Here is a 15952-nt window from a genome sequence, read left to right on the forward strand (position 1 = left end):
TGTGCGGTGGAGAGGAGACGGACGAGCATATTCTCCTGAACTGCCCTTATGCACGTGACCTAAAGGACAAGTTTCTGAGAAACTTAACAGGGAGGGAGGTGATAGAAGTGGTAAACGATAGAATAAAGACAACAGAAGCGGGGCAGCAAGTGGAGAAATACCCGGGGGAAATAAGAGAACGGCGAGGGAAAGCTATTAGAGAAGACAGCGAAATTAGTGATCATGTTCAAACCGAGCCATCTTTATAGTGTAACGTAAAGTGTAAGCACCCCTTATCACATAAAGAAGAGGGGAGATACAAGAAGAGGGTACATGACTTCAAGGAAAGAGAAAGTGTGTGTAAAGTAAAATTTATGTAGTTCGTATATCGTACAGCTCGCATAAGGAAAATACAAATACAAATAAGTGGACTTCAGAAACAAACTCAAACATTAATACAGTTTTTTGTAGTTGTGAATCTGCATGATGTTCGCTCGACTCAAATATTCATTCCAATTAATTGTGACCGGACCGTCAACTCGGCGGACCTTACCATACAGCACAAATCTCCAAGGGATATCCGTGGGATATCCACAAATGTCCAAATCAGATCCATGGATATTATGGATATTCATTAGACGTCGATAGGATATCCCGTCCTTGATATCTAACTCTGGATAACCATAGGATATCTATAGGATATCCAGTCCTGGATATCCAGATAATGTCTCGTCCTGGATATCGCTTGGTGTGATAGCTTCTATTTAAGAATAATTCAATAATATTTGACCGGAATGCGACCTAAGCGTTGCTTGAGCGTAGATGTGAATGAAACCTAATACGTCACTAGACAACACATTAATTCATTGACTTTATGTACGTCGCTTTTCTACCACCAAGATGAGGATGAGTGCCTTCGGAAGGGGCACCCCTTACGCTGCCAATAGTTGTTTGAAATCTATAGAACTTCTAGGATAGTGAACTGTCTAGCATATTCAGTAACTTTAGAGTTTTTCTATGTGATTGATAAACAATTTGACATTTCAGAACTTCATACACCATGAGACCTTTCGGAGACGAAGTGAAGACTCTTGTGAGAGAAAACGTGGCTGACGTGGTTCTGATGCCCATCATCTCCACCACCACAGGGATGGATACTTTCTCCTACACAGGGCCCATCATGAGAACCTGGTATGCAAAATGCACCCCTGTAAATATATAAACCTGATAGTAATAGCTATGTTATCCTTCAGTTAGAACCAGAAAACATGGATCTTATTTTGCTTTCTTTTTGCATTTTCCGGCATTTTTTGTTTTAGCTTTCAGGTCATTTTTCAGTATTTTTTGCCGCTTTAGCTGCATTTTTTTTTCGATTTTTGAGGTTAATTTTTCTCCTCACCTGTTGTTTCGTGAATTTCAAATACATTTGCTACCATAACTTACATATTTAAATTCCCTGACATGGTATTTTTAGCAAGTTGGCCACGTAAATGCAATCAATGTAGAAGGACAATATCTTTTTTTAAACTGAAATCTTTAGTAATGGGCTAAATATAATTAATTGTGGTAAATGTACTTCTCTTCCAGGAAACTTAATATATTCTGGGTGAAGCCTAATTTTAGGTTCCTTGTTGGCTACCAGTATCGCTTTAATTTGTGATTTTAAAGGACAATTAGTCACAACATAAAAAATCATAATGTGATCCACACGAAACACAACTGTATATTCAGATGTTGACCGACTACTGTATCGTGCAAAGTCAACTCTGAAAAGAGGTGAATGACTTGCACAGAAAACCTTGCGGAGTATTTTATGTAACCTTGAAGTAAAAATATAGAAAACTACATTAGCAGTCATTTAAAGATTGAAAATTAGCTTTGGGTCATTTTTTGAAATTTTGAAGTCACTTTTTTTTTTAGATCTTTTAGGTCATCAACTTCCAACTTCACCAACTACTCATAAGAAAGATTTATAGTTTTAAATTTTACAAGTTGTGAGCAGTGATACGTAAACAACGATTGTCTACATTCTACATGTAGACTATGTAAACTATGTAATCTACATTGATGACGTAATCAATGTAAACAACATGGCGGTCGACGTTCTTCGTGCAAGGCACGTGCATCGTGCTACAAGCAGCAATCAGCATCAGCAGGTGGACATAGAGAGCGTGAATTATGCCACGATTCAGAATTAAGTATTTATTCACGTTCAAATACAATGTTATTACACACACTGCTCATTTGTGATTACAAAAACAGTGCCGGTAAATTTGTCGTCTTTGTACGTACGTCACAAATCAAACAATTCACTATTCATTGATGTGCAGAATAAATTTGTCGTGACACCTAAAACAAAAGCGATGTCCGTAGAATGGACAAGCTTTGCTTTACTTCTAGTTCCACCATTTCACACATGCGTAGAAAGATATGCTTCAAAGACGCATGCAGTAACTAGACGAAAAAAATAATTTTGGCCTTCCTTTTTGTTAATGTAGAAAATAACGTCAGTTTTCGCCTATGATTGTCATTTGTTTTTCTTCCGGTAGTCCCGTCTCGCTCGTTGTTGAAAATTTTATAACTTTGATTACGTCAGATGGTCTTAAGTTGGTTATAGGCACAATTTTCGACGTTTTGAAGGGGAAAAAAGAATTTTGTCTTTTAAAGAGCACTGGGATATCTTTCTTCCCTGTTGTTTACATTGTCTACAGTAGACTATGTAAATTATACTCCCTCTGTCCCATAATTATAGTCCGGTATGCCAAAATGGTAGCTTTATATTTATGTTATTTTGGATACTTGATCGGCCAATTTGTACTGATCCTTGAGTAATAACGTTGTAATACTTATTCCCGTGTTTCATTTTCTTCTTCTGTATACACCAATGTCACAGTTTGCAAATCAGACAATTATTATGGTACAACAAACAAAAGTGTACCGGACAATAATTATGGGGCAGAGGGAGTAAGTCAATGTAATCTTCGTGTAGATTACGTGTAGACAACGTATGTAGACGTAAACTTACAGTGGTTCTCAAACTTTTTTCTCATTGTACCCTTTAGTCGTACCCCCACCATAGGTTTTCTCCGAATAGTGGCTTTTGGGTAATTTTTGTGGCTGCCTGATTGGTTGGGCGTTTTTGATATGTTGACGGCGCGTATCGGCAATAGAGCAAAATGGCATTGAGGCTGTATGTGAAAAGATGGTAAACAAATAATCACTAGAATCCTACGTTGAAAATTTTACTGGGTATTTCTACGCTTACAATCTTATGATTTGTTACAAGAATAAAAATGTGAAACAAATGCATGCTAAGAAGTATATATAAAAAAAAACCTTTAATATTCATATACATTTTCCAGAGTTATAACATCATTAAGCTTTCTTTCCATGATATGAAAAACTCAATATGCTGACCAAGGCAGACATTTATTTTATTATAAAACATAAACTAAACGTAACGTCAAGGTCTTCTTCAGATTCTGCACCAAGTACAAATGTAACAAGGTACAAAACAGGACGATATATATATACACAAACATTACTCCCTTCCAGACTATTAGAAGTAGTCCTGGAACATTCTAGCAGGTGGCTTTCACTTGTCAACTGTACTTTCACCTAAAAGTCTAAACACATTTTCTATCATCTAGAATGTGGTTGGACTCTTTATCTCACGCTCTTTTTCCTTCATTCTTCTTCCTTCTTCTCTCCTCTTTCTCTCTTGTCCTTTCCACTCTTTCTAATGCCTTCTTCCATTCTTTGTTTAACTTCAGTCCCCCATTCCAGTTCATTGTGTCTTCTTCACCTTTCTTCTCTATTTCCTTGGCCTCTTTCCATTTTCTCACTAGCATTCTCTTCTCCCTTCCTATCTGCTTAGCCTTATCCCACTCTATGTCATGTCCTGTTTCTCTCGTGTGTTTAAATATATCATTTCTTTACTACGTTTAGCTTATGTTTTATAATAAAATAAATTTCTTCCTTGGACAGAATATTGAGTTTTTCCAGAGTTGCTGAAAAAAAGTAAAGAACAAAAATAAGTTTCCTCGACATTTCTTTTCCGAGCTGATCGCGTACCCCTTCAAGTCGTTCATGTACCCCTGGGCTACGCGTACCACAGTTGAGAAGCACTGGATGGCTCATCACTGGTTGTGAGTAAAGTTGCACAAGATAATTGTTGGTTTCTTCTTAGGTACCAGATCTACTACAAAACACCCATCAGAGCCCCGTCGTCCAGCTCATACATCCGCACGATGAGCCCTTGCCTGTGGGCGTCCGTAGCCGTGTCTCTGCTGGTCCTCTCTCTCATGTGGAAGGTGATGTACGCCATGGAGTGTCGGCTGGAAGCTGGGGACACAGTGGAGAGATCACAGAGCTTCGTTTCTTCTGCGCTGCGATGCGTATTTTGTCAAGGTAATTAGTGTATTATCTGTCACTTGTTTATTAGCAAGGCTAGGATTTTCATGACTCAGCGTATTTTTTTCGTCTTTTTGGGCTATGTTCCCTAAGAGGCACGTATCTAGAAATATATTTCGGGATGTCCGAACCAAGTGTCTCATAATAATAATAATAATAATAATAATAATAATAATGATAATAATGATAATGATGATGATAATAATAATAATAATAATAATAATAATAATAATAGGGTAAGTCAGGAAGAATCGCTATAATTTTGTTATTTATGGCAATACTGGTGAGAAGATTGAACCATAGTACTTTGGCGGCATATGCTAACGATAAATAATGTTATAAATGTGAAAGGAACAGACATATATTTTTCTAAATATAGAAAAACTATGCCTGGGTTAGATGGACCATACTATACGGGAGAGATGAACCTTAGAAAAGTGAGGGCAGGAATTGAACGATACCTTACTGTTCTATCAGTAAAGTATTTTTGAGGTACTTCTTTCACATAAAATAGACCTTTGTGACAAAATAAAATATCTGATCACAATTTTCTTTAAATTCTAATTATTTTGCTTTGTATGTTTTAGATTCCTTCTTTCCACACAAGTTGCATTTCTGATCATATTATTTTGCAGTTCTCATGACGTCAATAAGAACAAACTTGTCTTAGTTTAAAGCTTTAGATTTTCCTTCCAACACAAGTCACATTTATTTTCAACCTTTGTGCAGTTATCATGTAGCCAACTGAAACACATAGCAAATCAAATCCAGTCTACATCGCTAGTAAATATATAAATACACATAGCATACACAAAATCACATACACAGACTAACACACAACCCACGCACATTATACACACAGACAAATACACACACGCGCGTACGTGCGCGGGCATCTTACAGAAACATATTACAGTACTCTTATGAAAAAAAAATACACTTCAGATGGATTGGATTACCGAAGTACCATTCATAAAAATACACAATTATCAATAATTTGCCGGAAACTGACTTCTTACACGTGTACCAAATGGTCCATCTCTCCCGTGGCGACGTGGTTCAGCTCTCCCGAATGTCTAACAGGCAGCCATGATGGCACCAGTACGGCACAGAACAATGATTGACTGATATCATTTTCACTTTGTATAAGACGCTGGTTCAGAAATATTATCAGATAACGTGAATAATACCATTCCACGTAAATAGTGAAAAAAACTTTGACCCACCTGATTTCAAATTAGACGGTATATTGGCTAAAATTCTTAAATGAACACGAAAACAACACAGCGAGTCAATAATCTCTGTCATTACCAGTCAGCATCACCACCAGTGCATTCTCAGTTAGTTTCAGAAATAACGAACTGGTCCATCTCTTCTGGAATCACCCTAATAATAATAATAATAATAATAATAATAATAATAATAATAATAATAATAATTTTAATTAAAATAATTATATTAAATTAATTAAATATTATGTTAATTGATATTGTATTTTTATTACAATAGTAGGTAAAAAGACGGTACGACGGTAGAAATAACAGCACACGTATTCATTCTTCAGCTTACATATAGTTAAATCTCCAAAATTAAGAAAATTAATGTAAAATACATATTGAATATTTATTCAATAACAAAAAAACATAATGCTAGATCCAGTTGACAAAAACAAAAGTTCATGATTAATGTGGCCGCGGTGGCTCAGTCGGTAACGCGTCTGACTACCATGCTCAAGGTCCCGGGTTCGATCCCCCGCCGGTTCAAATCCGGGAACTTTTCTAACGGTGGAAGCGGCCCCGGCTCCATAACATGGGTACCAAGGGGGAAACCCTGGGGGGTAAAGGCGGTCAGGGGCGTGAAGCTGATCACATCACCCTCACTCACGACCGGATCAAGAAAGTGTGGAGCGTTACCCCTATACGCCTTCATGGCGTGGTGCTATGCACAGGGGAACACTTTACCTTTTTTACATGATTAATGTGCATATTATTATGAGTAGTAGTGGACATAAATCTTCTTTGGTTTATCTCATTCAAAGTTATGATCCCAATATAAACTTTGTCTTCCAATAAGTTCGGAGGAAATAGCCATCGAATAAACAACAAATGTTAAATTAATGTATTTTCATTACTTAATTTTAGTAATTGGTATTTAGTAAATCTTTTAGAGAGGGGCTCGAACCTGCACCCCCTAAATACGCCATTGTTCCCTAAATTTATAGAAATTCATATTATGAAGAAAGTAATTAAATTAATGTGCTTGTTAAGGGCATATTTAGACATATTTTGAAATTTTTACGTGATTGAGCATATTTTGATAGATTTTCAATAACCTACCAAATGATATAAAAGCAGAAAACGTGAGAAGGTTCAAAAACAAATTGAAATAAACTATTATTAAATTAGGAATAGTATAGCGTTAGTGAATACTTAAATTGTAAATTATAGAAATTTTGTATTTTTTTTTGTCTGAACTGTACTAAACTCTCCAAATACCAATGTATATGGTTTACATGGGGTAATAAAAATTCAAATTCAAATATCTGTGTTCTGGTGTTTCAGGATAAAAAAAATTCAAGTAATTCTTGAAGCTTTCCTGGCGGCGAATATTGAAGAGGTTTTCTTGGGCAATCAGCCAGGTGATTTCCGGAAATGCTTCCGAGCTTTCGATAGTTAACGTCACTCTCATCTTCATTCCCTGGCTGATTGCCCGAGAAAACCTCTTCAATAAAATATTTCGTTTACCATTTTTAATATTTGCCATATGGTCTGTTCAAAGACAAAAAAATTGTAATCGAAGGTCCTTTTCAGTCACTGCTTTGGTTTTCCCGAGATCTTTACTGGTTTCATTTGAAAATTTTGATTTTCTCAAAATTTCGGGAGGGACTGTACCCCTATCAGCACCCTCTGCGTACGCCAGTGGTCCAAGGTATGCTACGTGGAAGAGAGGTTGACATTTGGTTGTGTTCCGAAAGGTTCACCCCTTAAAACTGGATACGAAATAATTTCTTAGCGCGTGAAGCGGTAGTCATACTGCATTTATGACGTCACAGAGGCAACATTGCAGAAAAGACAGAAGTAATGTGTCACCGATTGTAATTTCATCTCTTCCTTCAAAACCCCTCGGAATTACAAATTCCCCTGCACTACTATATTGTATTAATCGTGATGTTCATGTAGATGTGCTTCCCTCGATTCACTGTGCTGATTTGAACAAACACGCATGGACAGGAGATGCCACGAACCCAAGAAAAGGATTTTACTGAGTCCAGCTGCCAGAGCCTCGTTAGTCTGCAAGATTGTAGTCCAATGTGTACTACGTGGAACTGCGTATGCCAGTGCTAGCAACGTATCATCGGTAGCCATTTCTTCCCTTCATTCAAATACCCACTGGATTACAAATGCCCTGGACCACTTTATTTTTATGGTGATCCTCAGCTTTATTTTAAGAATGCTGATTCCCCTGTGGGAAGTATTTTCACTCGACTCGCCACTGGGTAATTTCTTTGGGACGGGTATGACATTCAGACAATCATACATTCATTTTTAAATTATTTTCTTAGCACCTTGAAATATGTAACTCTCAATTCATGTAATTTCATTTTCCTTGATGGAAAGTTATTTAATTTCAGAATATTTCTCCCCATCTCAATTTTCAGCTACAGAAAATACATTTTTTTTTGTAATTGTGCCGGTCCGACACTTCTGAGACTTTTTTTTAGGACCTTCCTCAGTCTTTAAGAAAACTGTGAAATATATGGGTTTACTGAAACAATTTTATTTTATTTTCACTCGACATTTAGAAGCTTTTAGTTTCTAAAAATATTACTAAATAGTTTTTTTCTGTAAACATTTCTTGCCTGTGAAGGGTGTGACACCATTCACATTATTTACTTTGTAGGAATACGGAACAACGCAAGGGCTATGAAGATGATCACATATAGATTCTTCACACTAAGGTTTGTTTCAGAAAGAAATTTGATACTTCAGAGCAATCAATGAGACAATTAGAACGAAATTAGAATTAATTTAGTTTTCTTATGATAATGAAACTAAATTAATTGGAGACACCAGACATAAATACCACTTCTACTATAGAAAGTAATTGCTTTTGAGACAATATCTTATTTAAAAGCCATGAAACTAATGTTTGAATTAATAATTCCAAATTCTGTACAGTTTTCCCTCTAATTCCTTATACTATAACAAGTGATATTTTGATTAAAAATATAATTTACCTTATTTGTCCACTTTCACACGGCCCACTGCACCATTACATCACGCAATGATTTTGACAAATAATGTTGCATTCCAATTTCCCCAGGACTCGAGATAACCCCGAGGTCATCTTCGCACCGGACAGTGGCCCTCGTGTCGCTCCTCTTCGGGCTGGTCATCTTCAACAGCTTCTCCGCCGTTCTCATTTCCCACCTGGCGGTGAAGACGATGACCAAACCTTTCTCCACTCTGGAGGAGATGGTGGCCAGAAGGACTCACTCGCTCTGTATAAGGAACAGGACTTTCGCCGACAAGCAGTTCAATGTAAGCAAGAATTATCACTCGCTCTCGGCCCCTGATATTCGCTAATAAAAATCAAACTTTTGGTTATAATCAGTGGTCGGAAGTAGCGCGCTACTTGTAGCGTAGCTACTGTAGCTAGCTACAACAGTTGTAGCTGTAGCTGCAACGAAGCTACAAAATTACTGTAATTGTACATTTAGCTAGAGCTACATTTTTCTCAGCATTTTGAGGTAAGTTTTTAATGTGACAAGAGCTTAATAACGCTTATTTTTCATGAAGATAGTCTATTACATGGAAAAACGGATAAGCTAGATTTCTAAATATCTTGATATCGCAGATTATTGATATCTGCATAATTTATTTCATTAGTATCTGAATAATTATAATATCCAGATAACTAACTGACTTATATGGATATATTCCGGCTAACAGCTACGTTTAATTGAGCTGCATCGCTATTTTTGGGGAGAAATATGCCTAGTTTGCTGCACCGATGGAAAAAAATGCCTGGCTTGCGTCACCCCTCGAACAAATTCTTTGGATATCCATGGTGTAAGAGACAGCAAAATATCAATAATTACTATGTAAAACACAACTTGCAGTGCGAAAACGAGCAATTCATTTTCCACTACACTGACAAAGCAATAGTGCCAGTAACCAATGGCACAGTTCGTTAACAGCATTGATCATTGTCAGTACAAATGATATCACCAGCAAGAAATTATTGTTACAAGAACGATAGAGTTTCTGATCGATTGATTGATTTGCATTATTTTACTTCGCTTTTTGTGCCCCTTTTGGTGAATTTGCGAAGATGGGGATGAGTGATGATATGATGAAATTGATGAATGGACACACACAAACATCCATGCCCAGGCCATGATTCGAACCCGGGATTCCTGGCGTCGTAGCGCGTTGTGCTAACCATTCCGCCTTGGGGGCCCGCGATAGAGTTTCTGGAATTACAATATTTTTTGTATCAATATTTGTTCACAAATTTTAAAATTATAATTCGTTTACAACACTCGGGTTTACACGTCAGTTTCCTCAATATATTTTATCATATTGTAGAAAGTACGTACAAGATGCAGAAACGACAATTTCCTTTAGTAAATATATAATTTATATGTATTTATGTATTTTTCCTACTTTTTCGTTGCTTTTCTGTAAGTTTTGCTAGTCATGGCAATGAGGATGAATGGTTTATTTAGTTATTCTCTTATCTAATATTCGCTTTCCGCCACTTTTGGCTAATTGAGAGAATGAGGAAGAATGATGAATGATGAACATTGTGGAGAATAGAGGAGCAGGAGGATCCGATCCTTCCAACTAGGCGTCTTTTCTAGTTTTTGTTTTGAGTCAACTTTATGCATAGATAAGCAGATCGAGACTGGATCCGAACCACTATGTGCCTCAACCGGGTATCGAACCTGGGGCCTTTTGTTTACAAGACGATACAATTTCCACTGTGTCTTAAGGGAAGCAATCTGAACATGGAAACCTATGTAAAGCATCGCTCCACTAGTTTATCATTTATACCAATAGAAGCATTCCCCAGCTATACCCAAGGTTCGAGTAAATCACCCCCTCCCCTCCTAACATTTCGTTTAAGTGTTAAGAAGATAAAATTGATAAATATCACATTGTTATCTTATTCCCATTTTGCACAAGACATTATAGTTAATTTCAATACATAAGATAAATTCCAATTCATTTTAAAAAGTTGTCAGTCACAGAAATATTTTTGATATGTGACAATGAGAACAACACGCACATGTGTAAGACCTCGTTTTCATTAATTTTCCCGTGAGCAGCAGGAATATTTAATAAAAAGAACGATCATCATAAAGCATAGTTTACCCTCCAATAGGCTATGTATTTTTCGTTCAAAATGCTGCCTTCATATGAGTCTATTAAAAACGAAATATTTATTGTCAAAAATAATATATTGACATATAAACAAATTATCCTACCAAATGTTTATTTGTGTATAGTTGTAATCATTAATTTGCGTAACACCCTTATTGTAATATTCATAGGCACGTTATTCTCAAGCACTAGTAAAAATTAGTAACTGAAGTAACACTGCTATCAGAAATATCGAATGACGGGAATCATGATAATAAACAACAGAATATATTTTGCTACAAGTCCAACTACAATACTAGGCGCTTCTTTGGAATATCCACATGGTTGTTTTAATTTTTTTGTGCAGAAGTAGCGCCAAAGTAGCGCAGTAGCGAGTAGCGGATAGGAGAAGCGTATCGAGCTACTTTTTGGTAAATGTAGCTGTAACTGTTGCGAAGCTACATTTTGGTAAATGTAGCTGTAGCTGTAGCGAGCTACTTTTTGGTAAATGTAGTTGTAGTTGTAGTTGTAGCGAAGGTACATTTTGGTGAATGTAGCTGTGGCTGTAGCGAGCTACTTTTTGGTGAATGTAGCTGTGGCTGTAGCGAGCTACTTTTTGGTGAATGTAGCTGTGGCTGTAGCGAGCTACTTTTTGGTAAATGTAGCTGTGGCTGTAGCGAGCTACTTTTTGGTAAATGTAGCTGTAGCTGTAGCGAGCTACTTTTTGGTAAATGTAGCTGTGGCTGTAGCGAGCTACTTTTTGGTAAATGTAGCTGTAGCTGTAGCTGTAGCGAAGGTACATTTTGGTGAATGTAGCTGTGGCTGTAGCGAGCTACGTTTTGGTGAATGTAGCTGTGGCTGTAGCGAGCTACTTTTTGGTAAATGTAGCTGTAGCTGTAGCGAGCTACTTTTTGGTAAATGTAGCTGTGGCTGTAGCGAGCTACTTTTTGGTAAATGTAGCTGTAGCTAGCTACTTTTTGGTAAATATAGCTGTAGCTGTAGCGAGCTACTTTTTGGAAGGGTAGCTGTAGCTGTAGCGAAGCTACTTTCAAAATTTAGCGTTCTGATCACTGGTTATAATATAATGAAATTTGCTACGGACATACCGACGGTCTCCCTGGCGGAGTGGATTAGCACATTGCACTACGACGCCAGGGGTTTCAGGTTCGAATCCTGGCCTGGGCATTGATGTTTACGAGTGTCAATGTCATCACATCATCATTCATGCTCATCTTCGCAAATTAGCCAAGAGTGGCACAAAAAGCGAAGTAAAATCAATCAATCAAGCTAAGGGACATACCTTGGTGTATGAGAAGCATGGTGACTTCATTGGAGATGGCGCCACAGTCTCTCCAGTCCTTGAGTGGGCATGCGCGTGCGTCTGGGCGATTCTACCCTTTATTTATGTATTTAGCCAATTGTACGGACGTGTGCTTTCAGTCTGAGTTCTTGGTCCTGCTGTTGTGACGCACTTGATAGTTTTTCGTCTTTCGAAAAAAATTTCATACTTCCATTTTTCGTTTTCGAAAAAAATATTTTTCGATTTTTCGTAAAATTTTTCGAAAAAGGAAAAATTTTCAAAAAACGATTTTTTTTTCGAAAAACGAAAAATCGAAAATTTCACTTTCGAAAATCGATTTTTTTTTCGAAAATGGCCATTCCTAGTTTAAATATGCTCTAGCAACGCCAGTAGTTGTGGCGAAACAATTTTTGTAACTGAAAAATGTGTTGTCGGAGAATATAAGAAACTTAAAAAGTGGAAAATTTGAAGAAGTATCTTGTTGCTTTGGGCGATCAATGACTATATCATAATTACTGCCAAAACTATTGTGTGAGAGTGATATAGTACTCTGATCACAAAGTCAAGCATTTTTTTTTATTCCGTTCCGCCAGATGAAGTGTAAATCCATATATCTACTCTGGTATGTTGTCCTAATTAAATAGAGCATGATTTAACGATGTATTTCTTTCGGTAGTAAAGTTTGTAGTGTCTGTTTAAGTTCTAATTTTCTAGAATTTTAGTTATTTTTTGTCTGCCTATTTGGATTTTTTTAATGTCTAACATCCCGTCATTCCATCAGCGACGCGGAGCATCTATCAGAAGAAATAAAACATCTTCGCACAGCTTTCAAACAGAACGGGTACTCTGAACACAACATCAACATGACATTAAAACGAATACTGTGCAAGAAGACCAGCACACCAGGGAATCCGGACACATCGGGGAATTCAGACACGCCGGGTAATTCAGACACGACAGGGAATTCAGACACGCCGGGAATCCAGACACGGACAAAGCTGACCAGAAGATAGCCATCCTTCCTTACACCGGAAATCTCTCCGGAGTTATCAGCAGAATTCTAGAGAAACATAACATAAAAACCATTCACAAATCACCTCCGAAGATCAGAAGCCTACTACGCAACCCCAAGGATGAGTTAGGACTCAAAACACCGGGAGTCTACCGTATTACCTGCAAATGCGGGAAAGCATACATTGGACAAACGGGTAGGACAATAGAACAGCGCTGTAAAGACCTTCAAAGCTCCACCAAGTATTTCCACCCTGAAAAGTCGGGACTAGCAGAACACTCAATCAACGAGGGACATATAGACCAGATTTCAGCAACACAGAAACATAGCCAAAACTTCAAACTACGGAGACCGTATTATCAAGGAAGCAATAGCCATTCATGAAGAAAAAGACAATGTTAATCGCGACACGGGGCTCGAAATGGACCCAGCCTGGGTAGCGTTAGTTAACCAGAAACGCGCACGTAGCAGACACGCCACTCGATTGGTCCGCCATCTTCACCGGGATCTCCTCTTCCACGAACGTATATCCACCGGGTTGACGCTCAGCACTGCACTTCTACCCTGAAGATGAGAGTGACGTTAGCTCTTGAAAGCTTGGAATCACTTCCACAACTCACCTGGTCGATAGCCCGAGAGAATCGTTTCGTCATTCGTCGCCAGGAAAACTTCAAGTCTTACATCCCGTCATTATTTTTCTTTCTTTCTTATTCACTTATTGTACCTGTGACCATAGGTGTGCGCACTGGTGGTGCCAGGGGTGTCTGGGCACCCTCTAAGGAGTCTTCAAAAAATATAAAATGTCGAAAATACCATTGGTATAATTAGAATAATATCCGTATTTTGAAAAAGCAAGCTATTTCGTTTAATTTGTGGGGACCCTCCCCCCCCCTCTCTCTCTCTCTGCACAAAGCAATGTAAACTTTTTTATTGTAATAATCTCACGTAGAAGATGTTTTCACTTTATAAATCGCACAGAATATTAGTTATCAAGTGAGCAGTTATAATATTACACTAGGTTGTATCAAAAAGTAAGGTGAATTTGTCTCTAAAACCCAGAGTTTTTTGTGTAGTTAATTAATTTTTTTGTATGTGTGAGATACCAAAATGATGCAAGTCTGGCGGCAATTACAGTCTTCTACGTCAACCCGTATGGTACCTAGAGCAATTCAAAGATGGCGCAACGACTTGAACATTACTCCAAGGAGGAGGTGCGCAGTGTTATTCGTTTTATATGGGTCAAGGGAAAGAAACCATCTGAAATTCATCGAGAATTGTTGGAGGTCTATGGAAAGAGTGTTATGTCGCAGAAACAAGTGTATGTGTGGTGTAACTCATTTGCAAGTGGTAGGAGTAGTGTGACAGATGATGACAGAAGTGGCAGACCAGCAACGTCCATCACCGACAGCAATGTGTGAGACGTGAATGCGATGATTCGTGAAGACAGAAGAGTCAGGTTGCATGACGTTGCTGATGCACTGAACATCTCGTATGGTTCAGTGAGGACTATCGTCCATGACCAACTTGCCTTCAGGAAAGTATGTGCGCGCTGGGTGCCCAAAAATCTGAGTGAGGACCAAAAACACCACAGAATGGGCATTTCCCTGACCCACCTCACACGATATGCCCACGAAGGCAGTGGTTCCTATGTCGAATTTTAGTGTGATACCCTGTGTCAAACATACTACAGTTTTATATTATTTTCTATGCACGTTTTTCAATAAATCGAAAATTCAAGTCGTTGCGCCATCTTTGAATTGCTCTAGGTACCAGACGGGTTGACGCAGAAGACTGTAATTGCCGTCAGACTTGCATCACCTTGGTATCTGACACATACAAAAAATGTAATTAGCCGCGGTGGCTCAGTCGGACAGAGTCTCGCGCGAACCGCGGAAGGAGGAAGTTGGATCGGTGCCCTCTCCCGTAGCGTGTAGTTGAGACAGCGCGCGTGTATTACGTAATCGTCCAGTCGAACAAAACTGAAGTCTTGAAAATGGCCATCAAGCGAGTGAACACGTTGAAATTGAACTTTAGAGAAGTGAGATATAAGCCAACGTCAAATGAACTACATCGCTGGATAAGTACGAAATTGAAACTGAAACCAGAACAGGTTGTAAGTATAGAAGTAGACTATTATCGAAAATGTGTTTTTGTGAAATTATTGTCTAAAGTAACGGGTGAACAGTTATTACGCGAGTCGAAAGGAGTGTATATGTATAATGACGATGACGGCGAACATGAAGTGATAATGACGTGGGCAAATGAAAATCATGTGATAGTGCGGCTGCATGTCGTGCCGAGTGAAATGTCAGATGAAGCAATATATTCTGTACTAACTAACTACGGACAGGTGATATTCCTTGATGACGAAACGTATTCGAAAGACCACATATACCCAGTGAGAACCGGAAGAAAATTAGTAAAGATGAACTTGTCCCGTGCGATACCTTCATGTGTTACGATCAGTGGCGGCCGATATTGGGTCACGTACAATGGTCAAGAGCGTACGTGTTCCTACTGTGACGCGGTCGATCATTTCTTTAACCAATGCCCTAGTCGCCAGAGGCCAACAGCACGCACAAGTGATAACTCGTACGCAGGGAGAGTGCGACCCGCCCCATTCAATCTCAACAGCGCTGCAGAAGTGATACACAATGATCGGACAGTACTTCCAGCTCCAATAACCAAGACGCAAACTGAATCAACTGTAGATGCCAGTTCCGATATAATACAAAATGTCCCTTTAACGCCACGCCCCCTATACGCCTTCATGGCGTGGTGCTATGCACAGGTGAACACTTTAACTTTTTACCCTTTAACTCCGACCGAAGAAAACAGCACCCTGCCTAGTGTCGATTCCATGGAGGTTCCAGTATTTGC

This window comes from Lepisma saccharinum, chromosome 1, assembly GCF_977018435.1.
Source record: "Lepisma saccharinum chromosome 1, izLepSacc3.1, whole genome shotgun sequence".
Lineage (NCBI taxonomy): Eukaryota > Metazoa > Arthropoda > Insecta > Zygentoma > Lepismatidae > Lepisma > Lepisma saccharinum.